The sequence below is a fragment of the Hyaena hyaena genome, unplaced genomic scaffold, assembly GCF_003009895.1.
Source record: "Hyaena hyaena isolate Hyena2069 unplaced genomic scaffold, ASM300989v1 scaffold_33, whole genome shotgun sequence".
NCBI classification, from domain to species: domain Eukaryota; kingdom Metazoa; phylum Chordata; class Mammalia; order Carnivora; family Hyaenidae; genus Hyaena; species Hyaena hyaena.
In genome coordinates this window covers 2,012,556-2,028,585 of record NW_024080666.1, presented here as the reverse complement: position 1 = coordinate 2,028,585, position 16,030 = coordinate 2,012,556, and the positions used below count along the sequence as shown (strand labels likewise).

The 16,030-nt window shown below is 52.2% G+C and overlaps 1 non-coding gene across 1 annotated transcript; it reads right to left on the bottom strand.

Annotated features, from left to right (window-relative positions):
• Positions 1-8,000: 8,000 nt before the first annotated feature.
• Positions 8,001-8,107, bottom strand: LOC120229732. The gene has a single exon (XR_005527831.1). It is a non-coding gene; the product is annotated as a U6 spliceosomal RNA (small nuclear RNA).
• Between the last annotated feature and the right edge of the window lie 7,923 nt (positions 8,108-16,030).

Genomic DNA, 16,030 nt, shown 5'->3' with positions numbered 1-16,030 from the left:
CACCCAGGCACCCCTGGTCTGGGTGAAATCTGAGTGCTTTTAAAATTAGAACTTCGAGTATTGGCTTCATCACCCCCACGGAGGCACACACTGGTGAGCTGAGGTGTCACCTACACATAATTCCCCCCAGGCATCCATGAGCTGACCCTGAAAGCCTGCTGGGTGCAAGGCAGAGACCTGGGGTGCTGCTCTGGAAAAAGGTCCCATCCCACAACCTTACCCCATACCCTGTGTCAGCAACCTGGACACGCACTTAGGACAACCCTCTTCTGTGCACCCCCCCAACCCCCCCCCCACCATGTGCCAGGCCTGTGCTGGGGATGAGGACACAATGGGGACCAGGCGGTGGAGGCCGGCTGGCAGAGGAAGGGGGCGTGTCAAGGAGGGACCGTGAGGCGCAGGGGGGCTGGCGCACATAGCTGCGCGCTCCGGCAATGAAGTCATTAATCCCTGGGCAGTGAGGGGGCCCACAGCAGATGGGGGGCTGACCCAGCACAAGGGGTCGGCCTCAGGGCGGGCTCACCGTGTGTCAGCAAGTGCCATGTGGGGTCAGGCGGGTGATAGGTAAAGCCGCACGCGGGCAGGGCCAACCATGCTGGCAGAGGGACCTCGGAAGGCGGGAGTGGGGGTGGGCAGGCAGGAGAGGTCTCAATTAGAGGCCAGGTCTGTGAGGAGCCTGGGCTAAGTGGTAGGAGAGGTGGCCGGGCTGAGTCACCCACCAGTGAGTAGAGGAGTTGCTGGGGGCTCCTTCCTTCCTCCTGCAGAGTGGATTAAAGGCAAGAGAAATGGAAACCCAGTTAATTATGCAGGTGAGAAGCACCTGAATGGCAGACAGGGCTAAAACCCGCATTCCTGGGTTCTGATTTTCACACAGGGCTGGCCCTCCCCATCCCAGGTGCCCGGCAGTGACTGAGTGGAGGTGTCCTCACTGTAACTTACCTCTTTTAGCCAAAAACTGTTCTTAACCATTTTTTTCTGGTAGAAAACCTTCTGTGGGAGATCATCCACACCCCTGAGCTCTCGAACAGGGGCGCTGTGTATTTCCCCCTTTCTAGATGACTCAGGGTCATTTCGACAACACTAATTAGTAGACTGGACTGTAATACTGAGTTACCCTCAGGGATTATCAAGGTATATCCAGGCTGCTTTGGTTTTTTAATTACTGCATCTGCATTTTACAGTTTTCCTGCCTCCTCTCTCATCATAAAGCTCTTCATACCACTCTCAGTATACCTGTCGTGGCCTGAGAAACTAGACCACCAAACTCGTCAGAACTGTTCGTCAAGTAAGAGCAAACAGGCCCTAAGCGAGGGCCCAAGGGGCGTTTTTTGGGGTTTTTTTTCTTAATGTTTATTTATTTTTTAGAAAGAGACAGAACATAAGCAGGTAAGGGGCAGAGAGAGGGAGGGAGACACAGAATCTGAAGCAGGCTCCAGGCTCTGAGCTGTCAGCACAGAGCCGGACGTGGGGCTCCTACTCAAGAGCTGTGAAATCATGACCTGAGCTGAAGTTGGTCCGACTGAGCCAAGGGGCATTTTTGTAAGCTAAGTATCTGAGCTTTACTGCACAAATGGATATTTTAAACAACCACCCTTTTTCCCCCATTTCAGAAACCGTTTTTGCCTACTTTCTGGCCTATGATGCCTTCCAAAAGTAGTGGATGCGCCGGATAAGTAAGGTTTAGCTAATGTGGAATTTGAGTTGTTTTAGTTCGAGTGATCCTGCTCAAGGCCGCGAGGCTGTTGGGTTGAGTCTTACCTTCTTTTCCAGGGACAAAAGCAGAGCCTGAGGCGGGGGTGGGCCAAGATTAGACAGTGAGTCAAGATGAATCTCATGACCCCAGGCTTAGGAACCTTGCCCCGGGGCCGCACCAGACTTCCCATCCTAAGAACTGAGGGGCAGTGGCCCTGGGCTGGAAAGAGCCCCATCCTGGGAGTCAGCAGCTCCCAGCTGTAGACCTGGCTCCACACTCACCAGGTAGGTGGCCGGAGGCATCCCTTCTCTGGGCCTTAGTTTCCCTATCTGTAAAAGAAGGGTGAGTATATTAGTGTTTAAAGTATTCTTTCTACAATTCTTTTTTTTTTATTTAATTTTTTTAAAGTTTATTTATTATGAAACAGCATTCACAAGCTGGGTAGGGACAGAGAGAGGGGAGAGAGAGAGTCCCAAGCAGGCTCCACACTGTCAGTGCAGAGCTCGAAGTGGGGCTCAAACTCACTAACCATGAGATCATGACCTGAGCCGAAATCAAGAGTCACATGCTTAACTGACTGAGCCACCCAGGCGCCTCTAAAGTATCCTTTCCGTGATTCTTGAGTTGTCTTTGTTAATTAGCGGAAGAGAGAAGGAAGGAGGGAGAAGGGAGAGATTAACAGCTGCTCTGCGTGAGCCCTCCAGCCCCCAGATTCCTTCATCCCCACTATTTCATCTCCCTTGTGATGCATCCCTACCCAATCTAGTTTATACACAGCCTGACCCTCCCAGGAGAGCTTTTAAATTTCAGATTAGTCAGGGGTACCCGTCATGGGTGACATTATTAGCCACGGACGGCTCCATCAATTAAGTGTCCGACTTGGGCTCAGGTTATGATCTCATGGCTCATGAGTCCAAGCCTCACATTGGGCTCTGTACTCATGGTGTGTAGCTCAAGTGGAGTTCTCTCTCTCCCTCTCTCCCTGTCTGCTCATTCCCCCCGCTTCAAAATAAATAAATTTTTAAAAAATGAAATAAATTTCAGATTAATCAACGAATATTCTACAGGCCTTGGGGGAAAGGCCTAATAATAATGACAACCTGTAGGTTGAGAGGGTCTTGCGGCGCAGGGCTATCATCCCATTCGTGGGGAGAGACTGCTGCCCAGAGAGGGGTTTGCCCACAGAGCGGGGCTGGGCGGAAAACCACCATCCCCAGGCTCCAAAATCAACAATTCTTTAGCTACTTCTGTCCTTCGCGCCCTCCACCTGTGTCCCGGGCTTTGATCCACTTCTTACCTTGTCTAACAACTCAGGCTCCCAGGCAGGAAGCAAAAGGTGGGTCCAGTCACTCTGTGTGAGTCGGAGGAAAGCATTCCCCCTTCAGACGGACCAGGAGGGAAGGGGAAGTGGTGACCAGCTGAAGACACCAGGCAGTGTGTCCCCTGCTCTCCACCCACCAGCTGGACACCCTGGCCAGCCTCGTGGCCCCTTCCTAGCCTGTGCGGCCGTGGGCGGAGGTCCCCGGGTCTGCTCGCTGGAGCCCCAGCCCCTCCTTGCCCGCAGCGACAGCACGGGCCGCCCAGGCTTGGCGGCTTTCCTGGGCTGCTGCCTTATCGATTATTTCGGCTCCCTTTTTGCTGGGGATATCAATTTAGCGGGTTCCCGGGATGGCTGTGTTTTAACCTCTCACCCTGGTCTAGACTCGGCCGGCTCCCGCTGTCCCTCGGCCAGGAGGAGATGGAAGGCCCCGGGTCTCTCGGGCAGGCTCGGGAGCCAGCGGATTTCCAGGAACAGATGCTGGGATCGCCCGGCGGCTCCACGGCCGCGCCAACCTGCCTCCCTCCAAACCGGCCCGGTGAATTATTAAAGATGCAATTTCCTTTCATCTTTCCAGTAAAAACGCTCCCGGTGCCGTGATCCACTGCCTTCCTGTCACTGACTAGGCAGGGGCTTTGGCAGGACCCTTATTTACCCACTCCCTCCTCATGGCTGAGCCCTCCTAGGAGGCTGGAGGGGACTGACCCCTTCCTAAGAGAGTCCAGAAAGCCCAGGAGTCCTGAGAAAGTGAGCGGAGCAGAGGAGACTCGGAATCTGAGGATTTGGGGGGCTGTTGTTTTACAGCTAAAGGAAAAGGAGCCCAGAGAGGGGTGGTGTGCAGCCCCAGGTGGCACAGCAAGCCATCCGCAGAGCGGGGGCTGGAACCCAAACCCCGGTCTCCCCACTGAAGGTCTCCCCTTCTCCAGCTCCAGAACAGCCTCGGGATTCCCAGCCCTCTCCCCCAGGATGAGCCCCCCACCCCACCCCGTACCTCCCGGGACAGGGAATTGGGTCCGGCTCGTCGCCGCATTGATTTAGTCTGAGTGTGATTTACAGTCTTTGCTTGTTATTTACCATCCAGTCCCCACGCCTGCTGCAGCGGGCTAGCTGGACGTAAACCTGTGATTATTACCGCCCTCCTGGCAGTATTTACTGTTTCGGCTTTTACTCTCTACCCTTGGCGATCGGCACGGAAGACCAGCAAGCAGATGGCTCCCAGGGTCCCGGCCCCAGCCTGCAGCCGCCGCGTGGTCCCCCGCCCCAAGCACTCCTTCTCAAAGCACCTCCAAAAGCCACCTCCTGAGTCGTCCCAAAGTCACCCAAACACTTCTGCCTCGCCTCCTGTGCTTCCGCCCTGAAGAGTGCTGGGAAAGTGTTTTGGGGCCTCCACTGCAGCCTTTTAGAAGGAAGCCATGTACCCCACCATGAACCAGCTGCTTGGGGTTCCAGATGACCACTGTCTCTTAGTCCTGCAGTCAAGTTCCCTCAGCCCAGCCAGAGGGTTCCCAGAGGGGCCCTCTGGGCCGCCCACCTCCTCCCCCGGCTTGGTCTCAGCTGCACCCGGCCAGGCTGCTGTAGGAGAGTCAGCCCCAAGGCTTTTCTCCATGACGAACAGAAAGCCTCTTGAGACAGAGGGGTCTCCAAAGGCACAGTGGAGGAGATGCAAACCTACACCCACCCCCTCCTTGGGGCAGGACTGTGTTCTGGGGCCCGTGTTAAGATCGTGCTCAGACCCTGAGGGGCCCAGGTTTGCGTCCCTGGCCTGTGCCCACAGCTTGCCCCAGCAGAGGCCGACCTGGCTGGCATACCCACCCTCCCCTCGCCAGATTTGTGGGCCTGGGCTTTTCCAGCTCTGCTCCCACGACGGGCCCCTTCACATCCCGCCTTTCCCTACATTTCCGGAAGGTGACCCTTGCCACACCTGTGTGCTACAGCTCACCACGCCCACTTCACATAGCATAAAACGAATCTTTTTCAAGGGACCAATTCGGTGGCACTCAGCACATGCACAGTGTACCACCTCCAGCTCTGTCTAGTTCCAAATCCTTTGCATCATCCCCAAAGGAAGCCCAGTACCTATTAAGCACCGTCTTCCCAGTCCCTCCTCCCCAAGCCCTTGGCAGCCTGTAATCAGCTCTCCATCTCTGTGGATTTGCTTATTCTGGATATTTCACATTAAATGGAATCAAACAGTATGTGGTCCTTTGTGTCTGGCTTCATTCACTCAGCATAGATTGTCTGAGGTTCTCCCACGTCGAAGCATGTATCAGGACTTCATTTCTTTTTATAGCTGGATATCTCGTTGTACTGTATACCACCACCTGCTGATCCATTCATTGGTTGGTGAGCACCCCCATCTTACAGATGAGAAAACTGAGGCTCAGAGAAGGTAAGTGGTGGAAGGTCCCCTTCATCCTCCATTCTGCTCCTCACAGGTGGGGGTCCCAACTGGGCCTCCCCCATACCTGGGGCAGGGCTGAGCCCTCAGACAGCGAGCATGATTGCCAACAGCCAAAGTGGTGGTGTGTGAGGGGGAGTGTGGTGCGGTGACTAGGAGCCCTGCCTCTAAAGCCAGCTGCCTGGGTCCACACCCTGGCTCTGCCCCTCACGACCCAGGGAGTGTGCTTCAGGCACGCCATTTAACTTCTCTGTGCCTTGGTCTTCTCATCTCTAAAAGGGGGTGGTGATAATAATAATACTGGAGAGGGTGTTGTACATGTTCGATGAGCTACTCCTGTATACAATTCTAGAAAATGAAAACTAATCTCTAGTGACAGAAAGCAGATCAGTGGCTGCCTGGGGATGAGAGGAGGGGTCTGGCGGGAGAGATTACAGAGGAAGGGTTCTGAAGAAACTCTTGGGGTGTAGATTCATTCATTATATTAATTGTAGTAATGGTTCCAGGAGTGGATGCGTGTGTCCCAGTTGATCAGATTGAGCACTTTAAACATGTTTCATTCACTGTACGTCAACTCTGCCTCCCTAATGCTGTTTAAAAATGTTACCTAGGGCGCCTGGGTGGCTCAGTCAGTTGAGCGTCTGACTTCGGCTCGGGTCATGATTTCACGGTTCGTGGGTTCGAGCCCTGCATAGGGCTCTGTGCTGACGGCCAGCTCAGAGCCTGGAGACTGTTTCACATTCTGTGTCTCCCTCTCTCTCTGACCCTCCCCTGCGCATGCTGTCCCTCTCTCCCAGAAATAAATAAAACATTTAAAAAAAAAGTTTACAAAAACATCACCTGAGCTAATACACGTAAGTCACTTAGCACGGCTCCAGGCATGGTGAGAGCTGGGTGGCTATTAAGCGCTGGTGTTGCTATTTCCTCCTGGCCCTGCCACCAACGCCCCCCACCCCTATTGAGGCTCCCCCTTCTCTTTTTATCCTTTTTTTTTTTAATTTTTTTTTTTTATGTTTTATTTATTTCTAGGAGAGAGAGAAAGAGAGACAGCATGAGCAGGGGAGGGTCAGAGAGAGAGGGAGTCACAGATTCTGTAACAGGCTCCAGGCTCTGAGCTGGCAGTCAGCACAGAGCCCGACGCGGGGCTCGAACCCACGAACCGCGAGATCATGACCTAAGCGAAAGTCGGACGCTTAACCGACTAAGCCACCCAGGCGCCCCCTTCTCTTTTTATCCTTAGCTCTTCAGGGTCCCCCAGGCAGCCAGCTCTGTGTCTGGCTAACCGTGTGCATACATGCTACCAAGTTCTGATTCTCCAGGAGCAATTGTTCAATAGCCACCCACCGCTCTTCCTGCACCCTTTCAATTCCTACTGTCACCCCAACCGCCCACATCTACTAACTCAGGGGCCCTCTTCCAGCTCGGTCCTCATTACTCAGTACCACTGGATGGCGAATATTTTAACTCCTACCTCGCCTTAGATCACCTTCACCCATGACCCGGCCACACTGTTGGGGTCACATGGACATGTCGGGACCCTCCCAAGCCCAGGTGTCCAGTAAGGTTGCTATCCCAGAACCCTGCCACAGCAGGGAACAGGAAGCCCGGAGAACATCAGAGACTCTCAAAGACAACCTGGCCCGGGACTTAGGAGTCACGTCCTAGCTGGACATAGGTTATTATTTGGTTTTCTTGGCTTTTCTTCAACATTTCCTCCTCCAACTACCCTAAGCTCTGAACACGAGACTTTTGCTGAACTGAAAGGCAAGGAGGGTGTAGACCTTGACTCCATTTCAGAGGCGGGGCTGGGCTGGGGCGTGGGGGAGAAGAGTGGAGGGGGCAGGACCCTGGACAAGGGCCCTGGCGTCCTCCTGATACTGGCCCTCCCCAGGGGCACCTGTAGCACTTGGGTAGGATGCTGCCCTCGTGTCAGGACACGAACCACTGTTCCTTGCTGTCTTCTAGGGCTAAATGAGCCTGCTACAGAGCAAGCGTCAAAGAGTGGAAGGAAAAGATACAGAATATGGGCATTTACAGGCCCAGTGACAGAGCCCGGGAGCCCAGAGCCTAAAGAGCATTTGTATCTTCTTGCATGAAGAGGAGGCTACAGACCTTGCACCTGCCCCCACCTCCTCCACAGGGAGGCCCTCAGTCTCCCTTCCCCATCCTGGGCAGGGCCGCCGGCAACCTTCTCTACTCCCAAGCTGTCCTCCTTTCTGATACCACTCCCTCCCCACCCACCCCTAAATCAGCATCGTACATTTGGCCATCTTGACCAAATTTGGGCATCTTTCCTCAAAGTAGGTACTTTTTTTTTTTAATTTTTTTAATTTTTTTATTTTTTTGAACACATTATCGTGTTGCATTTATTTTTTTTTTTACAAATAGTTTATTGTCAAATTAGTTTCCACATAACACCCAAGTGCTCATCCCCACAAGTGCCCTCCTCCATGCCCATCCCCCCTCCCCCCCACATCCATCAGTCCTCAGTTTTTGTCAGCATTCAAGAGTCTCATGGTTTGTCTCTCTCCCTTTCGCCCACCATTTCCCCCCTTCTTCTCCCCCTTGTTCCTCAGTTAAGTTCCTCCTAAAAAAATATGGGATGCTTCACGAATTTGCGTGTCATCCTTGCACAGGGGCCATGCTAATCTTCTCTGTATCTTTCCAATTTTAGTATATGTGCTGCCGAAGCGAGCACCAAAGTAGGTACTTTTATGAGATGGGTGGGGAAGAGTCCCCTTTATACCCTGGCCACCTCTCCAGCCACTCCCCAACAATCTATAGATGGCTTCAGGGAGCCCCTCCATGGCAAGAGGAGGCCATACTGAGGGACAGATGAGGCACCAACCCCCATGCCTAGGTCAGTGCAGATTTCTACTTCTAGTTTCTGGAGACCAACTTTCCCACCAAAAACAACTGAGAGAAATATGAGTACAATATGTTTTTTGAAATCTGTGTGAAGCCATTATAGAGGTATAGAGGCTTTGATCCTGGAAAGAAGAGATATCCAAAGAGATGAGCTCAACATTTTGGCCTTTTTTCCCCCTTAGTGAACAGAAAGTGGAGACCATTTTCCGTCATTTCATCGGGTTAGGGAAAGGGGTTGTGGTGTGTGGAGTTCAAGCATCTCTGGGGAAAGGAAGGAGCCTTTTTTTTTTTTTTTTTATAAAGGTTTTAGTTGAACCCTTGAAAAGTACATCAAGAATAGATCAGATTGAAAGATTGAAGACAAAATTGAAACCCAATTTCAAATAAACTTAATTCCAGATTGTATTAAAATGAGTTGCCTGAATCCTCACTCCCTTCCAGAAACAAGAATAAATCCTCTGTGGATCATCCAGAACTTCAAATTATTTCTAGAATTTTTCCATACACAATGGCTGGCAGTCAATAACATTTACCAGGCAAATCAGGAGACAAGATCATATAACTGAAATCAAGAGAAGAAGAAAAAAAAACAAACAAACAGATAATAGCAATAGATGCAAAGAAGATCCAGAGACTGGCATTTAAAATAACATTTTAGGGGCACCTGGGTTGCTCAGTCAGTTGAGCGTCTGACTTTTGGTTTCAGCTTAGGCCATGATCTCATGGTTCAAAAGTGTCACGCTGGTGTGTGGAGCCTGCTTGGGATTCTCTCCCTCTCTCTCTGCCCCTCCATCTCTCTCTCTCTCTCTCTCTCTCAAAATTAATAAATAAACTTTAAAAATAAAATAACACTTTAAAATAATTGTGATTAATATATTCAAAAAGTAGATGAGATAAAAAATTTAAGCAGAGAACTGGACTTTTTTTAAGTTATCAAATGGAAATTCTAGGAATGAAAAGTATAATAATCATAAGTAACAATGTAATGGGTGGGTTTCACAGCAGACTGATGCAGCTAATAGAGGATTCATGAACTGGAAAACAAGGCAATATAAAATATTAAACACTGAAGTACAGTGAGGAAATTTGATGGAATATAAAAGCAGAGCACACGAAGAAAAACGCTTTTTAAGAAATCTCTACATTTGCCTCCATAAAGCACAGTATATGTGGTTCGCATGTTCAGCATTCTATAGTGTAGTGTCTGTGTGTGTGCATGGACAGTATGTAAAAAAGAGTACATCTGGGGTGCCTGGGTGGCTCCGTTGGTTAAGCATCCAACTTCGGCTTAGGTTGTGATCTCATGGCTTGTGAGTTCAAACCCCACACTGGTGCTGACAGCACAGAACCCACTTTGGATCCTCTCTCTCTCTCTCTCCCTCTCTCTCTCTCAAAAAAAAAAAGTGGGGGAAAGCACTTGGGTGGCTCAGTCAGTTGAGCATCCGACTCTTGATTTCAACTCAAGTCATGATCTCACAGTTTGTCGGTTCGAGCCTCCGGTCTGGCTCTGTGCTGAGAGCATGGAGCCTGTTTGGGATTCTCTCTCTCACTCTCCCTCTGCCTTTCCTCATTCATGCTCTCTCTCTCTCTCAAAATAAATAAATATATTTTTTAAAAAGAGTACAGCTGTAAATTTTAAATACAGCATTTAATTGCATAAAAGATAAGAAGCTGGAAGCCTCATGCGTTAAATATCAATTTGATGAGATCCCATGATGTATCGGGCTATGGGAAGAATGGGCTTCCGAGCCTGCTGCCTGAATCCTGCCTGTCCCCTGCTATTGTGTAGACCTTGGCCCACATCCCATAACCTCTCTGAGGCTGTTTTGTTATCTATACAAGTGGTGTGGTGTTGTCACGAGGATCACAGAGGTCCTGTGTGTGCACGTACCCATGGGGCACTTCATACGTGATAGCAAAATTAATGGCTTTATTGGGGTCTTCAGGAGCTGACTTCTCTCGGATCTCTCTCTAGCACCAAAGCTGTTACTCCATGGAAGTGTCTTGAATTTAGGTTCCCACCCCACCTGAGGGAAGCATGTGACATATTCATTTACACCTAGGAAGTCCTTAACGGGATGCTTGCTTCCAGAAGGAGCAGTGCAGGGAAGAGGCGACACTTAACTGCTAGAGAAGGCTCTGGAATGGTGGGTCTTCAGACACAGGCAGGCCCTTTAGGAGAGGGGGCTTTGAGCAAAGGATTCTTCCTGCCTGCCTTCTTTGATCCACAGCACATGGGTGAGCTCCCCAAGTCCCACCTGTGGCTCTCACCCCGCTGGCCAACCTCGTCAGATCACTGGCCCTCTTTCAACTCCATGACCCACCCGTCTCTCGCCTACGTCAGGCCCTTTACCATGTTATTCTATGTGCCGGGGATGTGCTTGTCCACGCCCTCCTCGCATCCCACTCCTGCTCATCCTTCACGTCTCAGCTCAAATATCACGTCTCACAAGGACCTTCCCTACAGTCCTGACTGGATTACGTCCCCTTTCATGACCCTGATTACACCAAGAAGTCACTTTGTCCGTGTTCTTATTTCTTAACTATAAATTCCTCCTATTGCCGAAGACAGCATCTCTGAAGAAAAGAAGCTTTTTCTGAAGAAACTTAACTTCACTCCGAGTTTGAGACCAGAAGGGTCAACCCTCAGTCATTCATTCATGAAACATCTCAAGCATTTACTCTGCCAGGCATAGTGAAGGCACCGGGGGTCCAAGATGAACAAAACAGACCAAGTCCCTACTCTCAGGGATCTGGGAAGAGACAGACATAAACAAAAACAAACACCAAACCTGTGAGAGGTGCTGAGTGCAGCTGAGAAAAATACACCTGTAAAAGGAGAGGCAGAGGGTGACCTAGAGGACAGATGGCATTTCAGACGGCGTGAGTCGTCAAGACCTCTCTGATGAGGTGTAACCTCATTCAAGTAACCGCTGAAGGAAAGGATGGTGCTGGCCATGAAGAGAGGAGGGTGGAACTTTCTAGAACTTCAGAACAGGGTTTGTTATGCTTGGCAAAATAGGAGCCTGTGTTTGTGTTTATTTGGTTTCCAAAGCAAATTGTCTCTTGTGATTGAATAACATAAATCAAAAGCCTGAAAATGTGCATGCACTTTGACCCACAAGTCCACTTAGGAATGCAGCCACAGGAAAAATAATGCATACACATATATTTATTCATAAAGATACTAAGTAAGTGAGAAAAATGAAAAATATAGAGCTCATATCAATGTTCAATATAATGGAAGTGGTTAAGTAATCCACACAACGGAATACAGGGCAACTACTAAAAATATGTAGAATATTTAATGACTTAGGGAAATGTTCATAACCAAGCGCTAAGTCATAATCTATCCCAGTACCGTTTCATGAAGAAAAGAAATATATGTGTGGAAACCTTCCGAAGGCATACGCACCAAAGTGTTGGCAGTGGTTATGAAGGAGTGTAGAGCTGTGGTTGACTTCCGCTTTTTCTTCTTTTTACTTTTCTATTGTGTCAAGCTTTTGCATTGAGCGTATCCCATATTAATTTTGCAATTTGAAAATGTTATTAAATAAAATAAACCTGGGGCACCTGGGTGGCTTAGTTGGTTAAGCGTCCGACTTTGGCTCAGGTCATGATCTCACGGTTTGTGGGTTCAGGCCCTGCATCGGGCTCTGTGCTGACAGCCAGCTCAGAGCCTGGAGCTTGTTTCAGATTCTGTATCTTCCTCTCTGTCTGACCCTCCCCGACTGACTCTATCTCTATCTTTCTCTCAAAAATAAATAATACAACATTAAAATTTTAATTAATTAATTAATTAATTAATTAAATAAACCTAGCTGTCCCTAATACATATTAGTTTACGCACTGAATAGATTTGAATTGAGGGCCCACTTTGTGCCAGTCGGTAACATTCTAGTGAGAGCAGACAAGTAGACAACGGAGCAACTAGCCGTTGGCATATCGTTGCGAAGGGCCGGGAAGGGCCCAGCTGGAAGGGCTAAAAGGAGCCAGCAGGCTTCTACTCTGACCGTGGAATGACAGAAAGCACAGTGAGGCTTTGAGGATGCTGTGAAGGCGAGAAGGACGTTCTGCTTCTCTCTCCTTGTGGAGGTATAGGGCAAAGTCAACGACTGAGCGTGGGCAGGGGTGGGAGATTTGAGAAAGTGCGAAATCTGAAGGAAGCAAAGTTCCCCAAAAGCACAGCAGACCCTCCAGGCAGGGCCGAGGCCCTCCTGGAAGCCAGTGATGTGCCCAGTCGGCCCAGCTAGAGGATTTTCTCTGGCAAGTTTCAGCTGCTTGGGAAAGGTCGGGATTCTCCAACAAGATATGAGAGAGAGAGGGGGGTCAAAAACGGTGGAGTTAAAGCCCCAGAATGGTAAGATGGAAAAATTACTACTGTTAAGGGTCCATCTGAGGCTCGGTGGATAGAGCTAGAGGCCCAGAGCATAGGCCGGGCCATCAAAGAGACAGTGAGGCCTGAGCCCAGGTCTCCGGTGGAGAATGTCCTAGACTGCCTGGAGAGGACAAGTGTGCTAGAGGTGAAGCATCAAGGAACTGAGACTTGGACTGTGGTCCCCCCCGCGGAAAGTCCCAACAGGCTGAGGACAGAGCCAGCATCCCAAGGAATGATGGGGAGCGACCAGGACCGGAGGCCAGCGGACACCAGCCAGGAGGAGGCAGAGAGAGAGTGTGTGCCCCAGGGCGCGACCGCCAAAAAGAGCTGGGGGTTCAGAAGGAGGAGGGAGGAGGGGGGCTGGAAGCTGCCATGTGAGCAAACATGGTGGCCGCCCGCACACGCATGGGTCCTGAAATGGAAGCTGAGGTGGGAGAAAGTGCCTTGGCTGCGAGAGCTTCGTGGAAAGCAGCGGCCTGGGGACCACGGGCCATTCGCTCAAGAGGCTGAGGATACAGGCACACTCGTGATGGCAGATCTGGTGTTGCAGGGCCCAAGGAGGGCCGAGGCTATGTCAGATCAGGGATGTCCAGAAGGGGTGAGAGTCTGGGGGAGGACAATGGATAGTTCTGGAAAGCTGGTCTCCCTTGGGGATGGAGAAAAAGAGGGATGTAGGGGGATCGAACAGAGTTACTCTCAGTTCGTATCCCCAAGTCCAATCCAGGTTCCAGATCCGGATCAGGGATGGGGTTCGTGAGGGCTGGGGGGTGGGAAGCGTGAGTCACCGCTGTTGGCTCTTCTGGGGCTCAGCCTCTAAGCACGTCGGTGAGCGGACACCCAGCACCAATGAGGGAAGCGGTAAGTCCCTAGGGTCACCTAAAGCAACGGAGAACGTGTGTCCTACCACAGACTCAGGGAGATTTGGCCCAGGCCACGCAACCCAGGGATCCTACCCCCAAGAGGGGCTCTGGGAACCCCACCTCCCGGGAGGAGGAGACAGGGCTCACCGGGCCTCCTCCTCTCCCTTCGGGAGGCACTGCTGGGCCCTGAGCAGGCTACACGTGGCTGTCCTGACTCACTGGCGCTGGATGGTCCCCCGTCCCAAGCATTCCACTGAGTTTTAATGCAGTGCTGGACTTGTTAAAGGAGTAAATTTAGCTTTTATGGGAGAAGCAGCCGAGCTCGGTCAGGGAGGCTGAGGCGGGGCCAGGGGTTCCTTGTCCGCCCCCAGCCTCTCAGGAGGAGCCTGGAAAGGTGCCTCCTGTCCCCTTCCGCACCCGCCACCACCTTCCCCTGCCTCTGCTCCCTGTCCCGAGGAGAGCTACCAGGTGAGGTGGGAGTCCCTGGAGAAAGAGGAAAGATGGGGAGGGACCCCCCCCAAGTGCTGCCATCTGTGCGAACGCATGGGGCTGACCCGCTGCTCCTCTCCCGACCCCACCTGTAAAATAAGACTGCTGTGCAGCCCCTCACAGGGTGGCCGGGGATCTCAGAGCGACCGGAGAGAAAGCCTGAGGGCCAAGCCCCCGTCTTCCCCGCTCTGTGAGTCAGGGTCCTCGCATCCCAAGACGGGATTATGACCGGAAAAAAAATAGGGAAAATGATGGAAAGTGTGGGGAAGCCCTTACATCGGGGTGCAAGTGGGACCCCGAGTGAGAGACGGGAAGAAAATGTGGGGCGGAGGAGTCTTAGACCGCTGCAGAGTCTAACACTGACAGTCACGGGTCTCCCAGCATCCAGCCTGCCTCGGTGGCCCGGCCAGGCTGGGGGCAGCCTGTGGGCCTGGAGCCATGATTCCCGTAGGCAGCCCCAGGGTCAGCTCTGCTCCTGTAGTTGGAAGACGAGAGTGAGAGACCCAAATCCAGCCCTGGCCCCCCTCCTTACTTCCGTGGGGCCCACGGTGCCTGGCTCAGCCTCTCTGTACCTCTTTTCCTTGGCAATAAAACACCCACCCCAGGGGGAAGTAGCGAGGAGTTCATTATGAACAACAAAGCAACCAGCCAGGCCCTAGTACATCAGCACTGGAGTTACCCTTTACCCCATGAGGCTGACACAGGCTTTCTCAACTAAGGGAAGAAACCAGGGCCCCAGGGTGTACCCCTGCTGTAAGGGGGACCAACAGACCTCTCTCTCATTCTCTCCCATTTCTTCTCCTCCTTCCTTTCTACTGCTCCTTGTCATTTCCTGTCAGAGCATCCCTGACACTGGCAGACACCTCCTCGGGGGGGCCTTCCCGGCTTTCACCCCCACAGGCCTCTCCCTTCTCTTCAGAATCTCACCACCCTGGAGGACACTTATCGGATTTAAACATCTCAACCCTGCTCGGCATTGAGCTCCCAAGAGGCCTGTCTCGCCTTCTGGGTCCCTCAGCACGGGCCGAGCGCACAGAAGTCCCTGGATTGGTGGACAGCCCTCCCAGAATGCCAAGCCGGCCTTTGGCACCGCCTGCTGCCGTGGGGGCTGGAAGACACCATTTATGTGTCCTGATTCTATTAATTAAGCTTATCGCCTGTCTGCTCTGCCTCCTGAACCCGCGTGAATGTTCTAGTCTGCGCTTTGTACACACGTTAACACAGAGCAGGGGAGCGGGCCTGGGCGCTCCAGTCGGCAAGAGCACAGCCAGGCAGGGGGCATCAGCCTCAAGGATTCAACCTGGCCACCCCTAAAGCCCAGAGTCTGGGGGAGATGCCCCCCCACCTCTCTAATATGGTCGCCCCTGCCTGAATGGGAGGAAGGACCTGGGACCAGAGGAGATGGAGCCCCCCACCCCTGCCTTCCCAATCCTGTGGGACTAACCCAGGGCCCACGCCCTGTGCTCCTGGAGCAGGAGAGGCCAGGGAAGCCCCCACCACTGCCCCCCTGTGGGGAGCAGCAAGCCTCTGCTGCAGGAACAGCACCCGACACATGGTCCCCACAGCACTCCCGAGAGCAGGAGGGGACAATACTGTCCTTCTCATGGTATGTGAGGACGCTGAGGCCCCCAGATGCCGAACATCTCGCCTCAAGTCACAGCGTTATAAACAGATCTACCCCCAAAACGGAATCCCAGTGCCCTTGTGCTCCCTGCCCTCACCCCTCCATACTCCTCCCCCACCGCCTGCTGAGAGATGCCCCTCGATCCCCGGGACCCGGTATGTGTGACTTGTCGTCTCGTGGCCCATTTCCTCACGGGTGAAGCACCGCTGGTGGCACCCAGGCTGCAGGGCTGTGGGGAGGCTGGTGGAAAGGAGGAGGCATCTGGGGAGATGGGCATCTGACCCCAAAGCCAGAGGTTCGGGGTCCTCACCGAGGCCTGTGCAGCCCCAGCGGAGGGCCTGGCTCTGCACTAGGCGCTGGGCTGCAGGGTGGGGCTGTAGCTGTCACCCGGGCTTCTCCAAG